Here is a 16023-nt window from a genome sequence, read left to right on the forward strand (position 1 = left end):
GGATGGAGTGCTCCAGGTCACTGCCAAGCAGAAAATCCACAGGCATGGTCGGACTCACAGCCACCCTCAAGGATCCGGAGATCTCCCCACTCAAAGGGAGCCAGAGCCAGTGGATAGAAACTTTCATGGTTGTCAGCTGCAACTAATTGGTGGAATGAATTAGGGACTACCTAGATGACCTCTGACGGTTGTCATCCTGGTTCCTGTATCTCTCCCAGCCTTCACCCTTTGCCCATTGATGGTGACACACTGCCTGTATTTCATAGAATTACTAGGCATGTGAGTACTCCGCACCATCTCTCCATCACTCAGGGACACTAGAGTAACCTCTACACTGTCCCCCACAATATCAAATTGCTACACTAGCCACCCAGTTGGTATCCTCCTTGAAATACCCTCATGTTGGCACTCATAGCACTTGAGGGTGCCTTCCCTGAAGAATTAATGCCAGGTAAACATTCCTTCTTTTTCTCAGTTTGGGGATGGGAGTCCTGACCTTGTTTTTATGTTTGTCCCCCTTCCTTCTTGTGATGGGTACCCTGCAAACCATGGGGTGATTCCCCCCCAGATACCTTCTCATGGACCCTGGTGCTCACCCAGCAGTCCACCTCCTTACCAAGCTCCCTGGGGTCACAGAGCTTACTGTCAATCAGGTGTTGGCGCAGATCTGCAAAACTAATATCGAGCATGCGCTCCTTTGAAATGAAATTGTACAGCTCTGATAATTCTTTACTTCACTGCCCTTCAACAATCCATCCAGTGTCATGCAAAAGGAATCCATACAATCCACCCAGGCCCGTACTAAATGTATTTCAGTACTTCCCTGTGGTCAGGCCATACTCCCATCAGAATGGTTTCTTTCATGGGGCAATAGTTCATCCTGTCACCTTTCTCTTAGACCATTAGGGTGTCCCTCCCTTCACTAGGGATATGCTTCCACAAACTAGCCCTCCAATATTCTACAGGCTTCGTGTGCATCTGTAAGGAAATGTTATAAGCATCAAACCACTTGTCAATGTTGTCCCCTACAATAAAGTCGGGCATCAGACCTTTAGGAATATGGACTTTTGAGTCTCCAGATGGCACTGAAGAGATGCTGCCACCATCAATGCTGGATTCTGCCTGTCTTGCCTTGATGTACAGCTCTTTAAGTTTCTCCTCATGAGCCAAACGTTCCAGAGTACTTCTCTACTCAATGGCCTGTTTCCTCTGTTCTGCCTCCGTGGCCTGTCTCTTTTCCTCCATCTTGAGTTTGGCCATCTCCAGCCTGTACTCCCTCTCTGCCTTTCTTTCCACCAGCTCCTTGGGGACGAATTGCGAGTTGACACATTACTTCCTATTCGGGAGGGGATTTTCAGTCCTGGGAGTAGGTTACCTCCCTCCTCAACAGGCTGCATTCCAGGACCCTCCTGTTGGTACTGCTTGTATCCCTCCTCTTACTCCTGATCATCTGTTGTGACTGGTAACTGTTGGGCTTCCGACATGCTTTCAAGGCTTCTTGGAGTTCTACCTTCTTCATGCTCCTTTTAGTGGGCAGCCCCCTCTCCTGGCAAAACTCCTTGAGCTGAGTCACAGTGTAGCTCTCCAGGCTGGCAAGCTCAAACTCCATCTTTGCAGGTGAGGTCACAGACAAAAACAGTCAGGCAGAGTAGGATTAAATTTAGAACAAAAAGGTCAATCAGCTAGAATTCTAAACTCAAATAGGTCTTGGATATGGAATAGTAGTGTACACCAAATCACTCTAAGGCACAGCACAAATGCAATTCCTATCCTCACCACTGATCACTAACGTTAGAAATTAGGTTACTGGTTGACTGGGGTGTGAGCCCTGGTCAAGCAACAACCAAAATCCTAATCAGGGTAAGCCAACAGCAATCTGCTGAGCCCTCTGGTAGCTTGGCACAGAGCAGTCAGGCTTAACTTAGAGGCAAAGTGTGAAGTATCTGTGCAACACTTCAAACAGTAAACTTGTGAAAACATCACACAAAAAGATCCCACACAAAATCAGAAAAAAGAGCTTAATTTAATAAATAAAACAAGATCAAAATCACAAATATCCAATTAGTAGAACCATAGCTATTGATTTTTACAGTTTTAGAGAGTATAGTGCCAAAAGGCGTAAAGCGACAACTGTGTATTTGGTTGCATCGGACTGGCTCAAAGTCACAAGATCAGGCTGACCGCGATGGAGCATGGGCCTGCTACAGGGATCTGGTTAGGCCCACTGAACAGAGTACCATAAATCCTGGTTTGCAGAGCATTGCATGGATCCGTGTCGAAAATGCATCAGTTCCTAGATGTGGTGGGGCTGAGGTGCGAGGTTCTGTTGCATTGATGTAGGAAAGTCATCCTTTTTGCGCTGATCACCCCCATTTTTCTGACTGATACTGGTGGTTACTGACTCTGAAAGTGCCCTGGGCTCTGCTAACAAGGCTCAAGGCGAGTGCTCTGTCCTTAACAGGTATATGGTAATTGGTTTAATTACAATTGGCTAAGACAATCTACCAGTAAGTCACTAGTACATGGTAGGGCATGTAGGTTTATAGACCCCCGTTAACTTAATTCACTTAAGTGTGTACTGCTGTGTTGTCTGGAATCATTTTAAAGCCAGACCTGCCTTGCAGGCTGATTTAAAAAAATATAACTGTGTCCAAATTTGGCCCTGAAACTAAAACTACTTACAAATTCCAAGCCTACATTTGCATTAAATATAAGTCACTTCTAAGGTCTACCCTAGATGCCCCGAGGGTAGGATGCCTTGTTTTAAAAAGTAGGGACATTATAAAATATGTTTATATGCCGTGGTGGGTGAAAAACAGCCAAAGTAATTTTTTCCTATTGTAATGATGCTAGCTCCATAGGCTAACATCGAAAGGCTTTATTAAACTTTAATAAAGTCTAACCTTTGACTGCGGGTAGTCGCAACCTAATTCAAAGTAGCAAAATAATAGTTGCATTAAATCCATAAACCTGCGAAGTTTGAATTTATTATAACGATTGCAGGAAAGTAGTTTTAGAACTTACTATTCTGAAATTACCTAAAACCACCCTTTATCAGCCTGATTGACCAGCCTCTGACATCCTAAGCCAAGCTGCTTCCTGTGTAGAAGTGAAGGAGTATGAGCAGGAACAATATATGTTACACACAAAAAAGCCACCAGAGTGAAAAACCTTAGAGATTTTAATTCAGCATATTATGCGGTATGCCCTTCCTCCATGGGGCCCAGGTTACCTAATAGTAAGGTACCTAGGGACCAGAGAACATAGGGTGGCGATAAAGGTCAGACCACTGAACAATTTATTAGCATTGTTTGTATGTCAAAAGAGGATCCTGTGTCCCACCCTGATGAATGCCATGGACTCTTCCGAGGCAGGAACATGTTGACGGTTTGAGTGGTGATGGGGTACTAATTCCCCTTTTCTCCACGCAGTATAAAGGTCATATTGATGTACCACATCGTTTTTTCTTTATTTCATGGGTCCATAAATAGTTAGTATGTGCCTTACTGACTTCAGGGTGTAGGCTCACTCTTCATCAAACCGGGTTTTTGAAGAGCGAGAGGAGTCCTATGATTAAGCATGACACCTGGTAGTGTGTGAGGACATCCCATTACATTTTTGTGTATGTCCAATAGTAGGCTGATGTAACATGTCCATAATGCATATTATCCCAAATTAAAATCTCCAAAGTTTCTCACAGGATTTTTTGTGTGTAACAGTTTGTGACTGGAGGCCAGTTCACCCTGGAGGCCCCATAGCCTCTAGTTTCCTACCGTGGATAGTCTCCAGGATTCGTGCATTTTGTTGAAACAATACAGCCTTTTGGTGGGAGGAAATTTGCTTCCTGGAAAAACCAGGGACAGGAAGGTGGCTGTGGAGATACACTGAGCTTCGAAGGTAGAAGCACAGATGTCACAGGGCCCACAACAGCCCCCACTTCCTTGATCCCCAGCAGGATGGGAGTCCTCCTAATTATATTAGAAGAGAGGCTGAAGGGGAGTGTAGGGAAAAGTTAGCCACACCTGTGGATTGGGGTAGCCAGAACTTCACTCCAAGGAGAGAATGTTTCCATTTAGATTTTTGGTGAAATGTGAAGTCTGGGACAATAATTAGGGGTGGGCGGAATTTGCGAAATCCACTTTCGCAAATTATCGCGAAAATGTTAAAAATTATCGCAAACACGCGGAAATTTCCCGCATGTTCGCGAGATTTTCTGCATGGTTGCGGCTGGCCAACTTACCCATGTGGTTGCTCGCGGGCGCAGCCATCTTGTTTTCAGTTGTCTCGCGGTGCATGATCGCGAGAAGAAAGACGTGATCGCGCGACGCATGATGTCACTGCGGGCGCGAACTGTCGCGACACAGCGCAAATGGCTAAAAACAATACAACATCTCATGGAGAACGCGACCGGATCAAGAAAACTTGTCGGCGAACGCAGGGATTCAGGTAAGGCGATCGCGCGCGAGAATGTATTATTTTACAGCGCGAGCAAGAACCAAATTATCGCTAAGCTGCGGAATGCGAACATTTTGACATTTTCGCGCTCTCCGCTGAACGCGAAAATGTCAAATTATCGCAATTTCCGCGAACGGAACGAAATTTTCGCCCAGGCCTAACAATAATATGCCACACTTACCAGGAAGTTGTCATACCAGAGGGTAGCAACTTGAACCCCTTTGGCTGGGGTGTCCCCACCTCTTCTCAGCCCAGAAGAGGCAATAAATACGAGAGATCTGCAGGAGCCAAACAGATCCCTGTCTGAAACATCTGGGAAAGAAGGACTGTCCTGCTGGACCCTTGGACTACACCTGCTGCCCTCGAAAGGCTCCAAACAAGAAGGACTGTACCTGCCTCAAATGCTAAGGAGTGGACTCCCTAAGCACCAACAGGCTGAAAAGTGCTAGAAGTAATCTGTGTCATGCACTGAAAGGACATCTCAAGCACACCAGCTTCACCTGGTTTTCTTGGACTGACCAGGTGCATTGTGGAAGTTGGAGTCCCAGACCAGAGCTTCTGAACCCTTGGCTGGTGCTGTTGGACCCTTCCTGGCCCTCCAGGAACATTTCAGAAAAAGATCTGAATGTTTGGGAGCTTTTTCACAATTTTATTGCAAAAGCTCCAGAAGAATATCGGCATCAACGACGAGAGTCAAGCCAGCGACATTGAACCACGATTCAGCCTAACCTCGCTGGTTTGTCCCGCTGAAAGCTCTAGAGCTCCTCGCCATTGATAACAAAGACAAATACCTTGAGTGCTCACCAAGGCATTGTGCTGCAGCAGGCCAACAATGTCAATGCGAAATCTGGATCCAAAGCCCCATTGCTTGACACTGAAAGAAAAAGATTCAAAAAAGTGACTAAGTATGGCAGCATTCCCTATCCAGGGCCTGGTTCTCCTCACTCCCCACTGCCTCTGTGAAGGGCTTACATCCAAAAGGACAACGCACTTTATCCTCCTTTGCACTCTGTATAGGACACAAAGGAGGCAGGTTCTTTGCCCAGTCCTAAAATTATCAGGAACCTGAACCCGTGAGTTAGCTTTTGATTGCCTGCATAATTTGGGAACTGAAGATGTAATTTTCGTTGTGCTGAATTTTATTCTGAAAGCCCTTCTGGTCCATAGGAATTATTGACCGAGAGGTTTACTTTTGCTTTTATCAGGCCCACCCCATTTTTAAGGACACTGCAAATATATTCCAAGGCTTTACAATATCGACTGCTAGCTCAGTCCCTCTAAATGGCATAATGGACCCTTTTTAGTTAAAATTTTACGACTTTCTGAGGTTTTTGCTCTTTTATGGTCATTGTAATTAGCAGAAAATGTCTTAATATTTGTGGGGTATTTTCTTGATGCACACTTTTATGGTTCATTTGAATTAAAATAAAGTTTGTCATTGATTGATTAATTGACTAATTCAGAGGGTAAAATCTTGACTGGACCCAACCGCTCATTGCATCTGACCTGTGCTCCATCGCTGTCAGCCTAAAACTTTGTCCCAGTCCAGTGCATTCAGATAGCCATAGTTGGTGCTTTACACTTTTTTGTGCTAAGAGCAAATTTTTTTATATAACATTTTAAAATTCATGCCTCCAGTTCACTACATTGGAATTGTGTACATTTTGATGTCATTTTAAAGATACAAATATTCTCTCTTTTCATAAATTGTTGGTGGATTTTTATTGTTTTGTGTCCTTTTTTACTGTTTTGGTGATATTAAATGTTTTACACACTTGTCTCGTGAATTAAGTCAGACTGCTCATCTGCCAAGCTACCAAGTGGTGAGCAAAGATTAATTTATTGAGACTTGACTGGACATTTTTAGAGATTGTGGTATTTTTACTAACTGTAGGTATCTACCTGCAACGACTAATAACCCACCTTCCTAATGTCAACCTCAAGGATCCTGCCAATGGGGTTTGCGATGTGTAGTTCAGAGTCAGGGCTGCGTCGTGCAGTCAGGACAATGCGTCGGTTCTGAGAAGCTGCAAGGCTGCTATGCGGAGTCCGGCATTGTCATCGAGGCAAGAAATGTGTTAGGTTTGAAATTCCCATTCCTGCAATTAGCAGTGTGTGGCTAAATAGACGCCATTTGTATTCACTTTATGCAACCCACTGAGTTATCCCTGTAATGTGCAGACTTCAGTTAGCGAATGTGACTCCATTTTGTATTTCGTAATCCCTATTAGGCTGCTTAGGCTGTGCCCGAACTAGGCCTCAGAATTTAGTATTGCTTGCCTCAGCAGAACACTGTATTTCGTTATTATTTTCTGTCTTGTCCAAGGCTGCTTCCCGACTCACTAATGAGTAGGCCATTCAGCCCTCGCATACCTATCCGAGTGTGTAGTACTGCTCCCACGTTAGGAGATGATGAGACTCGGAGCTGTAGCCTTGAATTGTAGATAGCATGTACCCATCTGGCAGGTGGTAACATATCCCTCTGTGCCTTCTTTGTTCATGTTCGTCCCAGGCCGGTAACTTTCCACTGGCAGGCGTGGTTGGAGGCTCTTGGGAAGAATCATTACGTGTTGCAGACTGTTGGGGGGGTCAGTCCCTCGGCAGACATCTTAGGGTACAGGTCAGATGGGCCTCCTCTGCACTGTATTGCTAATAAACGATGTTTGTATTCTCTACTGTCTGACTGACTCTTCATTCTTGGGAAGGCATAGCAGGTGGTTGTCAGTAACCGGAGTGGCCCCTAAGGGCCACTTCCTTCAGTTGGCGCCAGAACAGGGACCCCACAAGGTGATCTGACTCGCCTGTAATCGGGTTGCAGGGTCAGGAGTGCGCTTGGTTGGTCGGGCAGATCGGGGTACCCCACATGATCGAGCTTGGTTCTCGCAGCTGCCCCGCTTGCCTGATCGGGCGTCTCCTCATCTAGTGGTCATCGGCTGGGGTCCTGAGAAGGTGAAACCTTGGAGTTGACCGTTTGTTCTGAAGAGTTGGCAGTGGAGAATAATTTGACTCGACCTATGTGCACCAGTTGAGTGATTTGAGTCTTGGAAAAATGTCACCATTCTTCTACGGCATGGGCTGTGTCTTGGTACAGTCTCCGGACTGTCTTGGTGCGGTTTTTGGACTGCCTTGCTTGAACGACACGAGCCGACCGGCTGTGTCTTGGTATGGTTTCTGGGCCGTCTTGATTTAAACTTGGTGGGTTTGCGGACCCTTTCAAAAGACACAGAGTGTTTGTGAACAGTCTATCAGGCCAACTGGAAATTTGGCCCACCCTTGAAAAGGCGTTGGACTGTTTGCGAACAATCTGCCAGGCCAATAGGTAATTTGGTCTACTCTTGAAAAGGTCTGGGGTTAGAGCCTGTCTTATTGAACTTGGTACAGTCTCCAGACTGCAGGGAGTGGTCTCCGATCGTTGTGGTTTGGTTCTTGAACAAATTTGCATTATTTAGATTTCCTTTTATTATTTTTGCTGGTATTATACTTGTCCATTGGGGACAGTGTGTGTGTCTCATATTAAGATGCCTTGTTTAAGTAAGTTAGGATGTTTTGGATGTTGTTCCACTGATGCTCGACTGGAAGAGAGCCAGCCTGCACCTCCTGAGGGTTCCCCAAATTTTTACGTATATGTCAAACATGGTATTGGCCCTATTATGTTTAGCACATTGTGGAATAAATATTCAAGGGACATTCCTGGTTTACAATGGCCACTTACTGGCTCGGTGGAAGAACAAAAATGGATTTTCTTGCAGGACAAACTGTTCGCAAAAAAAAACAGACAGTTGATGTTTGATTCTTTAAGAGTATGGCAGAGGAAGTAAAGCAACGGCGTATGAGAGCAGAGAAAGCGGCCCGGAAAAGGCAGATGCAAATGATAATGCAGAAAGCAGTGGCCTATGAAAGGGAAAAGGTAGAGAAAGGCATAGAATGTGCAAATAGGAAGTTTCGGTTGCAGACCGATAAATGTTATGTTACTAGATAGGAAGGTGATGTTTTTGTTGAAGAGCTGTTGGATTCTCACCCTCCTCCACCTTATGCTCCTCAGCGAATATACCCACAGGTTCCAACATCTCTAACCCCGGCCCCTGGTGCTGCTCTCTCTAGGATTTCTGCATCTAGCCAAACTGCTTCGGCCCCAGCTCCGCCTGCTTCCTCTCTGCTCACGCCGGTAATGGGGGCGGGGGCTGTTGGCTCTCCTGCTCTGTCTACCGACTCTGCATCTACCGCTACACCCCCTTTCACCCCTACGACACTGTCTCCTTTCATGATGATACCTGTCTCACCGTCTGCTCTTTCTCCCTCAAGTATGACACCCCAAACACTGCAGAATGGCAAGACCCCTGTACGCGGGATATATGAAGGAATTGGGCGACAGCACAAGACCACATGGAGAAAGTGTTGGTGCGTTCTGCTGTGGGTGATGAGGAAAAGCAAATGGTGGCGAATCAAGCAGCTCGGTGGGCTCGGAACCCGATCTATAGTGTGGAAGATGTGTGGACTGTGATGAAAGATTATGAGCCCTTCATACAGCAGCACACTCTCAAGCATTTGTCAGCCAAATGAATAGGACTGTGGGAGCAGGGTGTTGCACCACAGATCATATATGACATACGGGACAGGGTATATGCTACAGGTATGGCTCCCAACGAGGTTTCTAGCAATGTAACAACATTGGTGGGTTACTGGGGCAGATTGCTCCAAAAGGTTCCGTCGATAGGGACACAGCATCCCATGAGGGAGGTCCATCTTGAAATACCAGAACTGTGTGACTCCACGGAGACTGTAACCAGACCACGAGTCAACGCTCGGTTTCAGGAACAGTGGATCTATACTCCTTGGAAGAGGAGTGAGGTCCTATCCCTAAAGAGCCAGTTGCCGGACCCTTGGAAAAACCCGACTGCGTATTATAAAGAATTGATGGAGGCGGCTCCTCCACGCTGATGACATTAGCTAATATGGAGTTAGTTTTTTGGTCTGCTGGTACCTGTAGATATATGGAGGCAGCTCCATACGCAGGATCATGCACTGGAGTTGGGTGGCACATGGGACGACATCAGGGCTTGGGATAAGGAGCGTAAGCCTGGTATTAAGCCGAAAGTGGAGATCCTAGCTTTACCGGGGCGTATTATCACTTACATGCACTCCCTTATCCTGCCAAGGCGAGTGAATGGGATAAGTTGACTGCATGTCGACAGACGAAGGATGAAAGTGTGTCTGATTTCTTTTCCAGGTTTGAGGGTGGTGTTTATTTGTTTGTTAACAGATTTGTCACTAATTTGCTTCCCGAGCTTGCAACCAGGTTGCAGACTTCAGAAAGTACTTGGACGACCTCATCCACATCCGCAAATAATACAGGATTTGATTAAGTCTGGTGTGGTTGAGGAGATAGTAGTGAATGTGTATAATAGCCCTATTCTTCTTATTCTTAAAAAGACACCTTTGGATTCTTATGAGGCCCACCCTGATGTTTATCGCTTTGTCATTGACCTTAGAGAGGTGAACAAAATTGGGGTTCCCCAGTACCCTGTGGTTCCAGACATTACCACGATCTTGACAATGATTCCCCCATCAGCAAAAAAAAAATTCTGTAATAGATTTGAAGAATGCTTTCTTCTGCAATAGCCGGAAGCAGCTTTAAATTCTGCCATGCTCCACAAGGCTATACAGAAAGTCTAAGTATCTATAGCCAAGCTTTGAAAACTCAATTGGATTCTTTTGGACTTCCCCCTGTTAAATGCGCTGTTGCAGTACGTTGACGACCTCCTTGTGTCCTCGGACACTGAAGATGGTTGTAAAGAGGCCACAGTTAAATTACTGTTGCATTTGGCACGCCATGGACACAAGATGTCCCTTTCAAAATTTCAATATTGTCGACAGGAGGTCACCTATTTTTGTCACCTACTGTTGATGGAGGGTCGCAGACTAACACCTGAACTCATAGCTCCTATTACTAATATGCCTGTTCCTAAGACCTAACCCGAGGTATGAGCGTTCATTGGTATAACTTCATATTGTCGGCACTGGATCCCTAATTACTCCTTACTAACAAAACCCCTCGTCTACGTCACCACCAAAGATGTGCATGAAGCCTTGCCTTGGACATCTGCAGGCCAGCAAGCTTTTGAGCAATTAAAGGTTGCGCTTTGCTCTGCTCCTGTGCTTGGTACTCCTGATTACCAGAAGCCTTTTGTGCTCTATGTACATGAGGCGGATGGTTGCACGCTTTCTGTTCTAACACAGGGTTTCAGTGGTAAGCAGAGACCCAGCGCTTATTCCTCTGCTATTCTCGACAACATCGCCAGAGCTCTCCCGAGCTGCCTGAGAGCTGCAGTGGCAGTTTCTATCAAACAATCGGCAGGGCTCGCCCATGATACTATTCTCACAGTAATGGTACCGTATGCTGTGGATACGCTTTTGAATAAGACAAAGAAGCAGCACCTTACTAGTGCGCGTCTGACTGGATATGAATTAACATTGTTTGATCCGCACATTACCATCAAACGGTGTGCTACTCTGAACCCAGCCACGTTACTACCCCTCCCTTCAGGAAGAAAAGGACAATGATGTCCATGATTGTTTATTTCGGACTGAGGAGGAAACGAAAGGATGGCTAGACTTCCCTTATCTGACCCCCAAGGGGAACTATATGTTGATGGCTCTTGTTTCAAACTACCAGATGGCACTACTACCGCAGCTTATGCAATCACAACGTTACACACTGTAGTTGAGACATCCCGTATCCCACATCAATAGGCCCAAGCTGCAGAGTTGGTTGCCCTCCTTAGGGCTTGTGAGTTGAGTGAGGGACTGACTGTCAATGTCTACATGGACAGGCAGTACGCCTTTGGGGTGGCCCATAATTTCGGGCTCCTCTGGGTGGAGAGACGGTTCCTGACCTCGCATGGGTTGCGAATACAACATGGCCCTTTGATACATAGACTGTTGTCAGGATTGACACTTCCTGAAAAGTTGAAAATAATAAAATGTAGCGCTCATAAAGCAGTGACAGATGACGTTGGAGGGGAAATGTGTTTGCAGATCAGACAGCTAAGGAGACAGCTAGATCAAAGATAAAAAAAATGCTTGTGGCAGGTCCCGCTAGGTGAGTTCCAGACAATGGAATGTTCGAAGACACATTAGAAAATTCCAGGGAAATACAGAGTGAGGCGACCGTAGATGAACTGGCAATATGGTGGGAGGAGAGGACAGGGCGTTTGGATGAGGATGGGTGCTGGACTGACTTGTCTGAGAAACAGAGATGGTTGCTGCCCAACGCATATGTGCTCCCTGTTGTCACCATGGCCCAGCACACATTGGTGCCAAAAGGAATATGTAAGCTACTGGACCCAGTATAGCAGAACAATAATATCTCTAAGGTAGCCACACACCTAGTGAAACACTGCATTATCTATTTGAGACATAATCCTGGGAAAGGTACTCCTACACCCGTGGGCAACTTTGCACCACCTTCTTTCCCATTCGCGTTCTCCAGATGGATTTAATCGAAATGGAATGAGTTAACAATTTGAAGTATGTGCTAGAAGCGATTTGTGCATTCAGTAAATGGATTGCCTTGAGTCACCAGGTATAACCTGCGGCCCCGAAAGAAGGACAGTGCGTCAGTAGGACAGTCCCGGAGTTAGGGAAGGACTCAAGCTTAGGGCATAGGTGCCATGCCTAAGGTGCCTGCATTAGATTAGAGTGAGCTACACTGGTGCACTGCCCTGGACACTGGACAGGATTGTTGAGGGTATTTGCCCAGGAGGGAGGGTACTCTATCCTGAAAAAAGAGGATTTGTTTTCCTGCAAGGGCTGCAATCTCGCAGCTCCCCTGTGGGAGTGCTTCATAGCACCGTCATTGATGAACAATAGGAGTCTACTAGTGAGGCTCTGAAGACACTGGGTGATTTGTGCCCCTCTGGTTGGTATTTTTGTGGCTCCAATTTCTAAGGTGTTTTTCTATGTACCCATTTGCCATACAGTTATGAAGGAGGAACAGCCCCTGGTGGCCCCTCCATTACAGCAGAATGGTCGTGTGTGGTCTAGTTGGTCTACTGGGAGTAGGGTAGTAGTGGTAGTAGTCATCCTCATAGTAACGCTAACATTATTTGGGGTGGTCTGGTATTTAGAAGAACAACATTGTGTGCACACCTTGATAGGGACTACCCAGGCTCCAGCTGAGCACCTATTTGTTACACTGGCCCCGCATAAAGAGAGACATAGGCAGACTTATGTCGAAAATGCTTTCCTGCAGATACTTTATCAGGTACACAGCACCACGAATGCCATGAATTGTTGGGTGTGTGGGCTACTTCCCTCAGTTATGTACAAAAACGATTTACTGGTGTAAATGACCCTGTCATATTTAGGTAGCTCTGAGGCCTGATTTCAGTTGCTTTCTATTGTATACATGTGCTATCATGCTGACGCTATGAAAATGGTACAGACTGATTACGAAGCAGTGTTGCAATATATAGTGGTACACCAAGGATATACACCTGGGGCAGATGGCAAGGAGGGTACCGTACACCCAAATGCTTGCATGAACGTTTTCGAGGCTAATGGAAATGTCACTTGGTTACAAAACTAAAAGCTATATTTTCAAGGATTTAATGTTACCGAATACTTTAAATGTTTCCAGGAACTAACTATCACTAAAGACAAAGCCATGCCCGTCCCTGTGATCAATGCAACAGCTAGTTTCTGTGTTGAAGGCTCAGAGAACATTCCAGTAGGACAGAGCACTTGTAACCACACATACCGATTGAACACTTCTAGTAGCCCACCTTTGCTTACACCTCCGAATGAGTACTTTGTCTGTGGGGAACAGGCTTATACATGGCTGCCCAGGGGATTGTCTGGTCAGTGTTATGTCTCTGTTCTTTTACCCCCTGTTTACATTGCACCATCTAATTATCACAAGAATCATAGGCTACAGTGTAGGTATCTCCATTTGCATTGAGTTAAAAGAGTTGTTAATCCAGAGATATTGTTCAGACGGATACCTCCTTACAGCAATTCACTGACATAATGAAGGGCATTCTGTTGTTCTTGGGTCTCATGTTCAATAGTCGTAATATTTGTCGCCTTGCCTCGGTAGTTGAGGGAGTTATTAATACTACTGCAGGTATACTGGCTAATATTACAGTCAAGCTTCAGGTTACGTGGCTCGTTGCTCTTCAAAACAGGATGGTTTTAGATGTCATTCTTGCTGATAGGGGTGGAGCCTGCCGCTTCATCGGTAGCATCTGTTGCGGGTACATTCCTGATAACGCCCCTAATGTGTACTCCGCAATACAGAAATTACATAGACTTGCTTCAGATATCCATCAGGATAATGGTTCATGGTCCCTCACATGGTGGCTCTGGGGTCTGCTGACATCATGGGGTTGGAAGATACCACTTGTCCTAATAGCTATCTCAGGTGTCATCTTTACATGTTGCTTATGTAGTAATTGTATTCCAGCCTGTTGCACCTATTGTGTGAGTAAACTCACCCCTACCCCTAAATTGCCAAGACTAGATAACAAGGTCTCTACTATGATGATGCAGGATATCCAGCACATGATGCTCATTGATAAGGGCATCTTCGAATCCTAAGTGGCTTTTGATGCTCCTGTGTTGCTTTATTCTCACTTGTAACTTGAGTGATTATGCATCTTCTTTCTTCACATTTAGAATTGTAAAGACCCTACCAGATAGCTTCAATAAAGCATTTAGTGACCCATGCTAAAAGGAGGGTGTGTTAGGTTTGAAAATCCCATTCCTGCAATGCACTCATTTCATACTACATTAGGTTAGCAGTGTGTGGCTAAATAGATGCCATTTGTATTCACTTTATGCAACCCACTGAGTTATCCCCGTAATGTGCAAGCTTCAGTTAGCGAGTGAGACTCCATTTTGTATTTCGTAATCCCTATTAGGCTGCTTAGGCTGTACCCAAACTAGGCCTTCGAATTTAGTATTGCTTGCCTCAGCAGAACACTGTATTTCGTTATTATTTTTTGTCTTGTCCAAGGCTGCTTCCCGACTTACTAATGAATTGGCCATTCTGCCCTTGCATACCTATCCGAGTGTGTAGTCCTGCTCCCACGGTAGGAGATCATGAGACTCGGCGCTGTAGCCTTGAATTGTAGATAGCATGTACCCATCTGTCAGGTGGAGGCTCATCCCTCTGTGCCCTCTTTGTTCATGTTCGGCCCAGGCCAGTAACTTTCCACTGTGGGTGTGGTTGGAAGCTCTTGGGAAGAATCATTATGCGTTGCAGACTGTTGGGGGGTCAGTCCCTCACCAGACATATTAGGGTACAGGTCAGATTGGCTTCCTCTGCAGAGTATTGCTAATAAACGATGTTTGTATTCTCTACTGTCTGACCGACTCTTCATTCTTGGGAAGGCATAGCAGGTGGTTGTAAGTAACCTGAGTGGCCCCTAAGGGCCACTTCCTTCAGATGTCAGGACCTGCTTCAAGGATGAGTCACACAGCTGCATTGCCGAAGGCCATGCGGGCTGTGGCGTGATGCAAGCCTAATCCAAGCAAGCAGCAGCGGATATGTGCTGGTTCTGCTTAGGGTTGCACCACGCAGCAGAGGAGATGTGTCAGTTCTACTCTGTCCACAGAGGCTGGTAAAGCACTGTAAGCCCACTTCGAATGGTACAGGATTGAGGTGGCACCACTTGGCAGGGTAGACTCACAGATGATAGAGTCCAAGTGCAGATGCAAGATTGTTGAAAGCCTGTTATGTACTTGAGGCATCAGATCAGGAGGCCGGCTAAGTAGTCTTAGGATTTATTCTGGTTCTGGGTTCAAGTGATGCAGGTCCAGTCCTTCTTATCAGGCATGATGGCAGCAGGTCAGCACAGCAGGACAGCAGCTCCTTCAAAGCAGCATTCCAGCAGAGTGGCAGGCCTTTCAGCAGCACAGCAGTCCTTCTTCCTGACCGAGTATCCACAGGTCCAGATGTGTGCTGAAGTTGTAGTGTCTGATGCCCTTCTTTTATACACAGCTGTACCTATGAAGTGGGGAAAAGTTTCTAGAGGCATGCATTTGAAGTTAACAGATTCCATGCCTTCCTGGCCCTGGCCCCAGACTCAATACAGGGGTTATGCATTCCTTTGTGTTAAGTCAGGATACAGCCTATTCAGGTGTAAGTGAGGCTGGGCCCAGCTCCTCCTTCCCATCCTGCAAGCAATGGCACATCCAGTAATACCTAAGCTCCCATTGTGTGTGGCTGTCTAGGAGGAAAACACAAAGCCCAACTCCCAACTACACCCATTCATGTGACTGAAGGCAGGCTGCAGGCACCAAATGGGTAAGGCAGAAAAATGCTAACGTTCTAAAAGTTGTGTTTTCAGAATTGTAATTTACTAATTTGACCATAAATTAGGAGGTTAAATTTGGATTCCAAAGACACCAAACATGAACCAGTTATCTCTTCCGATTTAGAAATGACACTTATGAAATGTAATTTGTGGAGAAGTGTAGCTCACTGGTTAGTGGAGAAGTGTAGCTCACTGGTTAGAGCAGGCATACCCTGAAGCAGAGGTCAGACCCGGGACCAGGGTTCGATTC

This window comes from Triturus cristatus, chromosome 5_2 (assembly GCF_964204655.1).
Source record: "Triturus cristatus chromosome 5_2, aTriCri1.1, whole genome shotgun sequence".
In the NCBI taxonomy this organism is placed as follows: Eukaryota; Metazoa; Chordata; class Amphibia; order Caudata; family Salamandridae; genus Triturus; species Triturus cristatus.